Source organism: Camelus dromedarius, chromosome 1, assembly GCF_036321535.1.
Source record: "Camelus dromedarius isolate mCamDro1 chromosome 1, mCamDro1.pat, whole genome shotgun sequence".
NCBI classification, from domain to species: domain Eukaryota; kingdom Metazoa; phylum Chordata; class Mammalia; order Artiodactyla; family Camelidae; genus Camelus; species Camelus dromedarius.
In genome coordinates, this window is record NC_087436.1 from 122,414,054 (window position 1) to 122,424,533 (window position 10,480).

The following is a 10,480-nucleotide window of genomic DNA, read 5'->3' on the forward strand; positions in this document are numbered from 1 at the left end:
TTCTGGCTGCCAAGCCCACTCCGTGTGGTCCCTGCTGGGTCTTGTCTTAAGCCAACCCTGCCCCAGCTTCCAGCCAAGCCTGCCCTGAGGAACTACTGGGCCAGGGTCTGCCCAGGGCTGGATGGGTGGGGGTGGGGTGTGTTCCCAGGCCCAGGTTGTCTCAGGATGAGTCCGCATTACCTCAGTGTGGATCAAAGGGGCTTTTCAGGCCAGGGCTCCCCTCCTGAACCACCCTTCTGTCCTCCCCCCCCCCCCGCCCTCCTGCCACCTTCCCGCCCATCTGGACCCTCCCTACCCCGCCCCTCCTCTGGGACATCTTCTGCCTTCCAAGCCCCTGTGGCTCTGTGGCTTATCCCCAGACCCACGACCCCCAGGACCCTGATCTCCAGGAGGTGGTGGCCGGGTCAGCAGTGCAGGGCCACAGGGCTTGGTCTTCGGGCCACGTGCTGTTGGTTCATCCCCAGGTAGAAAGCCAGGTGGGCAGCACAGCTCGTGACCACAGTGGAAGGTAGAGGCCCAAGGGCAGGGTACTGGGGTACCCTCCCTGTGCCTGGAGCCCTAGGGCCTTGAGCACATGCTCACGGACTTTCACACAAGCCTGCTCGTGTGCGTGCGTGTGTGTGCTGGCCTCACGGTTCCCCCAGGAGCAGCCTGTGCCCAAGCCCCCAGCATGTCGAGCCAACAGGTGCCCCCCACAACCTGCCATGGGTCCAGGGCTCCCACGCCGCAGACCAGCTCTGCAAGCTCCCGCTGCCATTGCCGCCTGCCCGCCCGAGCAGAGGGCCAGGCCAGGCCTGGGAAACTGGGTCAGAGCAAGGCTGGGCAGGCTCCCCGCGCCCGCCCGAGCACGCACCCAGCGAGGGCAGGGGCTTCAGATCCCAGCACACCCTGGGCCCAGGCCCAGCCTGGTACACGTGTGTCCACACGCATGTGTGTGAACTGGTCGGAGGCTTCATCTGACTGCTCAGTGCTCTGGGCGGCCCCGGACCCACCGGCCCCTGACCTGGCTGAGGGCAACCTTTGGCCAATGCAGGCTCCAGGCTAGCCCACCAAAGCTGGCCGACTCTGGGCGACTCAGAAAAGGCCTCCCTCCCCTGGCCCCTTGGCTTTTCGAGGCTGAGGAGATGAATGGTCTCAGGTAGACAGACAAGGAATGTGCTCAGCTTCAGAGAGGGCAGTGGCCTACCCTGGGGCACACAACAAATCCAGAAGGGCTGTCCTCCCATGCTTGTGGCTATGACCTCCTGGTGCCTGGAGTGCCTCCGTTAGCTGCCCTCCCAGGCCCCCACCCTGACTTGCACCAGCCAAGACCCCTCTTCTGACAATTGCCCTTGGCAACGTTCCCAGGGGTTCAGCGAGGCCTGCACTCCATGGCCTTGGGGCTCAAAGCTCATCCTTCTGGGGGAGGGGGTGCTGCAGGGGCAGAACACAGGGCCCAGCCTCAGGTGGGTGAAGGGTCCTGGGTCTCAGCCCACAGAGGGAGAAGCTGTAGCTGCCCCTTGCTGGGTGATGCCTCTGCTCCCTGACTCCTCTGCAGGCCACTTTTTGCCCCTACAGGTCGAGTAGCCAAGTGTGGCTGGTGAACAGACTTCACCGTGACTCCTAGGAGAGTGGCTCATAACCCACGGGGTTGGGCCCAGCCCTGTACCTGGTCTGGCCCTCCCATTTCATTCCCCCTTGCTACATCTCCCCGCTGAGAGTGGAGAATGCATCACACCTTCAAAACCAGGAGCTGGTACAGCCTGGAGGATCCCCTCATTCCCACGCCCCTATCCCTGCACCAACCCTGTCCAGCCCTGGGCATCCATGCTCACTGCCAGCAGGGCTCACAGGTGGGTGGCAGGTCCACCACCCAGCCCAGCTCACAGGCTGACCTGTCCAGGCTCCCTGTGACTCTGCAGGACCCCACACTCTCAGGAGGCCCCTGATCCTAGCATCGAAGGACGGGAAGGGCTCAGTGTGGCACCCCACTCCTTCCCCTCAGATGTGCTCACACGCGTACACACATGGGCATAGGTGCTCACACACACGCACCTGGCCCAGACACTGTGTGCTCCTTGTAAATTGCTTAAAGGATTCCAGGCTGCTTGCTGTTGTGAGCTCACAGAACTGGTAGTGCCAGAAATCCAGCTTGCTGGGCAGGTGGAGACTCGACGGGGCCAGCCCGCTCCCCAGGGCCTCCCTGCTCAGTGCTGCCCCCCCCCCGGAAGATGACCCTCAGGTGCGAGGAGTAGACACAGGACCACCTGACCCCCTGCAGACCTCTGAGTGTTGTGGTGCCCTGGCCCTACCCTGGCCCTCAGCATCGCCACCCCTGATCACTCACAGCCCACACACAGCCCTGCCCTCCCCATCTCAGAGCTAATCCCAGCAATGCTGGCACTTGGTGAGTGGTCTCAGGCATGTTTATGAAGTGGGGACAGCAAAGGTGCCACCGTGGAGCCAGGTGACTCGACCTGCAGGGGACGGGCTGGTGTCAGACCCTTTCTGCACCTCCTGTAGTTCAGCCTTGGGAGATGGCCCCCATTAGGTCCAGCCCCACACACTTCTGCTGGAGGCGGGCTCACCCAGAATGGAGTGTGCCTCCGCCAGCCGCTAGCTGACACAGAGGCCCGGCCGACAAGAATCAGGGAAGGCGCCTTGGGATGGAGACTGTGGTCTCAGGGGTGTGCTTTTGTGACCCTAGGGGTGGCAGTTATATGCCACACGTGCCACCATGTGCCAGCCTGTGCCCTGGCAGACATTATCAGTCGACTGCAGCACCATCTGTCCCGCTGTGGCTGGGGTCCTGGCCTCTATCCTTCTCCACACAGCAGCCCCCACCCTTGGACTGGAACCTGGAGGCCGGGTCTGGATCCGTGTCTCAGCCCTGAAGAGGGTCTGTTCTGTGACAGGGATCTCATCCAGTCCCTCCTCTGCCTGCCCCACCCTACTTCTTTAGTCTTTAGTGCTGCTCCCAGGCATGCTGTCCTCAATCCCAAACTACTGGGACCCCGTTACCCAAGGAGGGCCCCAAGGTGCCGGGGGCCGGAGGCTGGCTGTGTGTCCTGAGCCCCTGCTCAGCCCGGCATTCGTGGAGGTGCTCAGGGGCTGTCGAAAGGGGTTTCAAGTCAAGATAGAGGACTCAGGCCCCTATAGTCAGGACCTGCACCCCCAGGAAGGGGCAAGGACTGCTCTGGCTGTGAGCAGCTGCGAGGCTGTAGTCAGCCGCCTGCCGCAGCAGTGAGCGTGGCCTTGATGACAGCTGGTCGGGTGGGGGGGGGGAGCAGGGTGCAAGGCTCACTCTCTGCTTGGGTGGGGCTCCCAGAGCCCCCAGGATGCACATGAGTCCCTGGCCGTGTGTGGCTGCCAGCTGCTGCCGGCAGGAGCTAGGGTCTGCCAGCAAGGACACATCTGTCCCGCCAGGTGGGCAGGATTAGCAGAGCACAACGGCTCATTGACCGTGGCCTGAGCAAGGCGGTATTCTCTGGGATGCTGCCAGGCCCAGGGCCCACCGAGCACCCAGCCAGCTCCCTCAAAGCCAGGGCCAGCCCTCGGGGAGCACCCAGGCAGGGAGGACCTCAGCTAGTCCCGGGGGACGCCAGGCTTTGGGACCTCGTTCTTGCCACCCTCTTGGGATGCAACACTTCACCAAGCCCAGCACTTGTCATGGACCCTGGTGGCCTTGGCTTGACCCCTCAACCCTGCTCAGGATGCCCCCTCCACCTGGGAGGCAGCTGAGGGCTTAGGTGAGTCCCCAGGTCCGGGATGAGGGAGGCCACCTGTTCAGGCCCCCAGCCTAGCTTGATGGCCAGTCCTGACGAAGACGGGACTGCAAGTCCAGGTGGGGGCTCTGCCGGGGCTGGGGGAGGTTGGGTGCCAGGCATGTCTGGGCCTTGGGGCTGAGAGAGAAGGAAAGTACATCCCGGGGACACAGGCACCAGGCATGGTCTGCTATGCAGGTTTGAGCTTTAAGCTGCTGAGAAAATGTACCTTTTTCACACTGAATTTAATTAGGCCAAGAAAAGAAAAATACTCCTGAACCTGTGGAGGGAGAGTTACTGCCTTGGAGCCCTTGGCTTTGATCCTGAGCTCCCTGGCAGCCAGAGCAAAGGGAGAAAGAAGATGCAGCTGTGGGTTTCCATGCCCACGAAAGAGCAGTCCCGGGGAGTCTGGCTGGCAAGATGGAGGGCCCTCGGCATTCTGTAGCCATGTTTCCCCTCCCAGGCCTGAGACCACGTTCCCACCTGCAGGCAGCCCTGCAGGGGACAGCAGTGACCCGACATCAGAAGGGCAGAGCCACTGTATGGTCACAACCGGCCCAGGCCTGGACCCCAATGCAGGTGAGGGGGAGCTGAGGGACACTGAGCCGGGTCATCTGGGGCTCAGGGAGCTGCCTCAGGGCTGGGCATGAGGTCGGGCTGGACCTCCCGGATGGGTCCAGCCCTGCTGGCTACTGTCTCTTCCCAGAGCCACCTGCCTTGGACATCTGTACGCCTCCTCACCCCTCACCTCGGGTGCTGCCCCCTCAGTCTCTCCTTCCCAGCCGGCCAGGGCTCTGCTGAGTGGCTCCTGGGCTCCAGGCTGAACCGCAGCTCAGCTTGGGGCTCACAGACAACCTCTCCAACCATCCTCTGCTGGCTGCTCCTCAGACACTCTGAGTCCACCTCTGCCCCAGCCGGGACATTCCTTCCCCTGAAGCCTGTACCCCCGCCTCCCCGCCTCCCCGCCCCCCAACTCAGGGCTCTTTCAGAGCCACCCACTCAACAAAACCCTTCCTGCTCACCCTCCACCCCGGGCAAGGGCCCCTGACATCTGGCACAGCCTGGACACAGGACCTGAGGGGTGGTCCAGCCTTGCGGGTGTGGCAGGAGGGGAGAGGCTGGCAGTGAGGACCCTGACGCAGCCGAGCTGAGGACGGGCCTCGGGCTCCCAGGACCTCCAGGGGAGGGCTGGCAGCCTGTCCCCCACCCCTGCTGCCGCCTGCCCACTGAAGTGTAAAGACGGGGGTCCGCAGGGGCTTGTTGGGCTCCACAGCCCAGTCTGCTGCCCTGGCTGGCCCTGGGATTCCCCTCAACAATGAAGCAGGTGAGGGGTCCCCACCCCTGTGAAGCCCGACGGACATCTGGGCTGCCGGGGCAGGAGGAGGGCAGAGGCACCTGCTGCAGGCCTCGGTGCTCTCTGGGCCAGGGAGGGCGCCGGGGACGGGCCAGGCCACCCGGTCCCTTCCACTCCCTGGCACGTCTTGCTCGGAGCCTCAGCTCGGGATTTGGGAATGAGGAGTCACTCATTCATTCTGCACTGTCCCCCAGCACCTGCTGTGTGCCTGGCACTGCTTGTGGCACTGGGGGCCTGCCCTCCAGGGCTGGACAACCACACAGTGGTCAATTGGAGGGCCAGCCCCTCAGTCGTGCGGGCAGGGTGGGGCTCCGGCTGCATCACGTGAGGAAGGTGGCCACATGGGGCTGATGGCTGACGCCCTGAGCTGAGGGAGGGGAGCGCCAGGCAGAGGGACTGACGCAGGGCCAGGGACCCCGGGACCAAGAGGCCCAGCGGTGTAAGGGAGGGGCAGGGCAGGCCTGGGCAGCCAGGGAACTGGCTTTTTCCCAGCAAGGTGGCAGCCACGGGAGGGTCTGGAGCACAGGAAGGGCCGATCTGACCGATGGGCTCAGGGCAGGCCAGAGGCTGGAGGCCAAAGGGGCTTCCTGGGGCGTGGGCTTCACTCTGGATGCACTGTGCAGGGGCGAGGCCTCAGCGGCAAGGCTCCTTTCCTGTCTTCAGCTGTGCGGCCCTGGATCAGCCACTGAGGGTGAGAATGGCTGGACAGGCTGCTCTGGGGAGCCCCGAGGTGGCAGTCTCTGTGGTCAGTGCGGCCAGGGCCTGAGGGGGTGCCTGCCTGAAGCCCTCCCTGCCACCCTCCCTGAGGGCTCCCTGGAGGAAAAGCCCAGCCCCAGAGCCGACGCATCTTACTTGCCTGGGGTTCCTGGACAGCTGTCTGGGGGAGGTGGGCCCCTGTGCCCCCCGGGGATACATGCCCTATCTGGCAGGCTGCCCTTCCTGACCAAGGATGCCCCACTCTCTCTGGCCCCTCCAGCAGCCCCCCCATGCCCGGGAGACAGGCTGCTGAGCTCATCTTCCCAAGCAGGGCGGAAGGAGGTGTCTGCACAGGGATGCTGTGCTGCCCTGGGCACCACGCCAGACTCTCCAGTCCCTGGGCTCTCTTCAGGCAGGGCCCCCGGCAGCCAGAGCTTTGGGCCTCCTGGTCACCCTCGTTTCCTGGGCTCAGGCTCACCGGCGTCCTGCCTGACATCCTCCCACCCTGGCCGGAGACAAGGTCCTTGGCACGGCCTGGAGGGAGGAGGGGCTGTGCCCAGCCGCGAGGCCCGTCTGGTGACCCTGTCTGGGTGGAGATGAATGCTGGTGGGCACTGCTTAGCCAGCACCTAGCCTTTGGTGGCTCCAGGAGCAGAGGCCAACTCCAAGGAGGGGACAGGATGAAGCCCCTGGGGGCCTTGGATTGCTGCATGGGATGGGCCTCAGCTCCCAGGGCCCCAGTGAGGCCAGGACGTGGGCTGCCCGCACGCCCCCTTCACTCTCCCCTCTGGCAGGGCTGTTGTGAGGGCATTGTGCCCCGTCCAGGGTCCTGGGGATATGGTCAACAGCTCATTTGCGCTGACACCTCGATTCCTCAGACATGTGTAGACACCGAGTGCCAGGCTCAGGATGGCTGCTGGACGCAGAGCACGGGTGGGGTCCCACCTCTGTGGGGTGATAGCATTGGGGGTGATGGACAGGGCAGGAGGCTGGGCAGGAGGAGAGCAGGTGGCGGGGCGGGTGGCCAGGGAAGGCCTGCCGGGTGCCACAGGGCAGGGTGACAGGGTGGAGACAAGGGCGGGCCAGAGGAGGCAGCAGTCAGCTGGCCTGGGGAGGGAGGAGCCGGCCTTCAGTCCCTGAGGCATGGGGCAGCCCTGAGGCTCGAGGCAGGGCCCTGACATGATCTGATTAAGACACAGCCTCTCTGGCTGTGGTGGGGAGGGGCTGAGAAGAAGGCCTCATGGTCAGTGGGTCAGTCGAGGAGACCCAGGCCCGTGTCTTCTCTGGGCCCAGGAGGGTGTGAGCAGGGTCCCCTCCAGCAGCTGACGTTGGTAACGCTGGGAGGGGGCCGGGACAGAGGAGGGGGATCCCAAGTGGAGGGCGCTGACGGCTCAATCCCGGCCCGTCACCGCTCAATGGCCCCTTGTCCCTGGCCATTGAGCGCTGCGTTCCGGCCCCCTGGCGACTCCCGGCCATGGCCATCTCCGGGGAGGCAGGAATGTGGCGGGTGGGGCTCAGGCTGGGGGGTTGGGGCTCCTGTTCTCACGCCCGAGGCCACTCAGGCGATTCAATTGGAATTTAAATGCTGGCCATTGTTGTCCGCAGAATGGCCAGGAGTCAGCAAGGCCCTGGGGCCTGGAGCGGGCCTGGACTGGAGCAGCAGCCAATTGAGCAGGCCCGTCCCTTCTCTCCTGTAGGCCTGTCTTTTACTCTCTCCTCCAGGCAGCCCTCCTGGACCCCTCTAGCTCTGTCTATCAGCCACGCAGCTCTAGTTCTGTCTGCCAGGGCTGGGAACTGACTGTGCCGTCAACTTTCTTTGAGGAGCCTCGCCCACAGCCTGCTTTCCCTCAGACAGGCTGAGTCAAGCCCCTCTGTGGGATGCAGGCCTTACCCTTCCTGGGCCCCACTCCAGCGGCATTGTGGGGCCAGGCAGGAGGACCGAGGTGCTCAGGGCCACCCTCTCAGAGTTTGGTGCAGCTTTCTGTGCATAAATCTACTGGCCAGCCCAGCCCCATGTCCCCTGAGTTCTGGATTTATGGGGGTGGGGGGACCCAGGATCAGGGATACAGCTCCGGCCTCCCACCCTGGAAGGCAGCTTGTGGGGGCCTCCAAATCATGAAGCTCAGACCTGCCAAGAAAAGAACAGTCATTCCTCTGGGCTAAGGGTCATCTCCAGGTCCAAGCTGGGACCCCAGGAAGGTACAGTCAAGGGTGGTACCTGGCTTGCAGGGACACATGGGGGACCATATGCAGGCCTGCCACTCACATCACCCAGAACTGGGGCCTCCATTCCTGTCCTCCCCACAGGACATACCATATCCAGACCGAGACAGCCCCCAGCCTTTGTGGGAGCCCTCTGTGTGAGACACCCCCGTTCCTGGCCCTCATACCCCTAAAGCTTCCCAAATGCTGCTCAAGCCCCCAGCCCATCCTCTGTCCCCAGCCTGGGCTCCCTCGGAGGGCGGGGCAGCTGATGGGGGATGCTGGCTGCCCCCCAGCCCCTTCCCACCACCTCTTCCTCCGCTGAGACTTCATTCATTTATTTATTTGCTGAACCTCTGACGTCCCTGAAAGGGGCCTTTGTCTGTGCAGACAATCAATGGCACAAATGGAAATGAAGTTGTGTTTGAGGAAAGTCTAGTGTGTGTTTGCGGGAGGAGTGGTCCACGCCAGGGATGTGGGGGGGTGGGGCTCACGGCCAGAGCCGAGCCTGCTTGGGGGACGACTGTTCGCACCCCAGGCCTGGCCATGAGCCCTCAGGGAGCAGCAGACGCCCAAGAGCAGGGGACACAGACCCAGGGGAGAACAATGGATACCCAAATCCCAGCGCCCATGGCCGCCGAGCTCACTGCAGCCAGCTGGCCTCACTGCAGCTGAGCTGAGAGTGGGGAAAGGGGACACTGAGGAAACGGCCTAAGGCCTGGCCTCGACCGACCGCTAGGTGCACAACCCTGGTGTGCAGAGAAGCCGCAAGGACCCTGAGGCTGGGCCGCTGGCCCATCAGGAACAGGGAGGGGATGGAGGCCAGCTTGTGGGTTACTAGAAAGACTTTTACTGGGGGGAGACAGGAGAACTGGCAGGCTGGCTAAGGTGGGATACAACCTGATTAAGGTTTCTGAGCTGTTGTATTGGGAGGAGGGGGCTTCAGAGCCGGTGAGGAGGTGAATGCAGGGTCCCAGCAGGAGGGGAAGGAGGCCTGGATCAGGTGGTAGGTCCGGAGGGTGAGACGTGCTCCATTCTGGTGCTTCTTGAAGGCAGAGCCATGTGGACTTGCTGAGAGCATAACTGTGGGTGTGAGAGAGACGGAGCACATTTGGGAGAAAGTGAGGGGTTGGGTCAATCCCCCCATGGGGTGGAGTCTCTCAAGGTCAAGACCCACGCCCCACACTGTGCCTGCTCACATTCGGGCTGATGTTGGGTGAGGACCTTGGAGGCCACTGGACAAAGCTGGGGCACTGAGGCCATGTTCTTCTTGGAGGACTTCCTGGTGGAGGCATCTGTGGCTGGATGGAGAAACACAATGGCCAGGCCAGGGTGGGCAGTGTGTTCCCTCCTGGGCATGGCCTGGGTCCTTGGCCTGGGGCAGGGGTGTGAAAGGGGTGGGAGGGGCTCCCTGCCTGCCTGCCTCGGGGTGGCCAGCAACGCTGACCCAGCACTGGCCACCTCGCCCCAGGCGCTGCTCCCTCCTGCTCCTGCCCCAGACACAAACACAGTCCATTTGCGGGCAGAGGCTGGGAGTCAGGAGGCATCAGCGTCAGCCGGCTGGCCTGGGCTGTCTGTCCAGTGTCCACCTGTCAATCTTGTCCACGTCAGCTTGGCTGTGCCCAGCTGGTTCAGGATGGCTGGATTCCAGCGGCGACCTCACCCACTGTGACTGTGTCCTCTAGACCCGGGATGGACAGGCTGGCCAAGAAGCCATGGGAAGAGGAGGGTTAAGGGTAGGGAAAGAGCCCGGTCGCCCAGGGCCAGGCGCAGGGCACAGGGGATCCCGGGTCCTCAGCTAGACCTGCCCTGTAGAGGGGCCATCTCACAAGGGGTCTGACTGCCCAGGGCATGGGAGCTGCTGGAGGCCAGAGGCCTCAGTTAAGTCCCGAAGGTCAGCTCCCTCGGCGGACAGCCCCCAGTGCTGAGGCTGATGGACTTACCCAAGGACCTGAGGGAGTGAGACAGTGCCCTGGGACCAGGGTGTCCGGCAGTCTGTTCCCTCTCGGAGGCATTTGCTCTCATCTGATACTGCGATGTGCAGTAGCTGTCCCCACCCCGATCATCAGCCCTGCGTTGGCCCCAGAGCGTGGCTGCTGGCTGTGGCACAGCCAAGCAGCCCCCGCCTCAGACCCCAGGCTGCGTGGGCCAGGGGGAAAGATGGGCACTGTCCCTTGGGTGACCTGCGTAGGGTCCCAGGCAGCCCCATCCCGCCAAGACCTCTACCCTCCGCAGCCCCCAAGGTCCCACCCCTGGTTGCAGTCTCAGCCCAGCCACTGGCTTGGACCCAGAGATGCCTTCATAAAACCAAAGCCAGGTGGTTTTGATACACTTAGGCTGGTATCTGGGGACAGAGCCCAAGTAGGATGGGGTTCCCCAGGATGCTGGAGCTGAACCGTGGGCCAACGGGTGGGCCCCGCACTGCCCTTCTTCTGGCCTCGGTCTGGGCCTAGAAATGGCTGGCAGCAGCCAGTGGACCCGCAGCT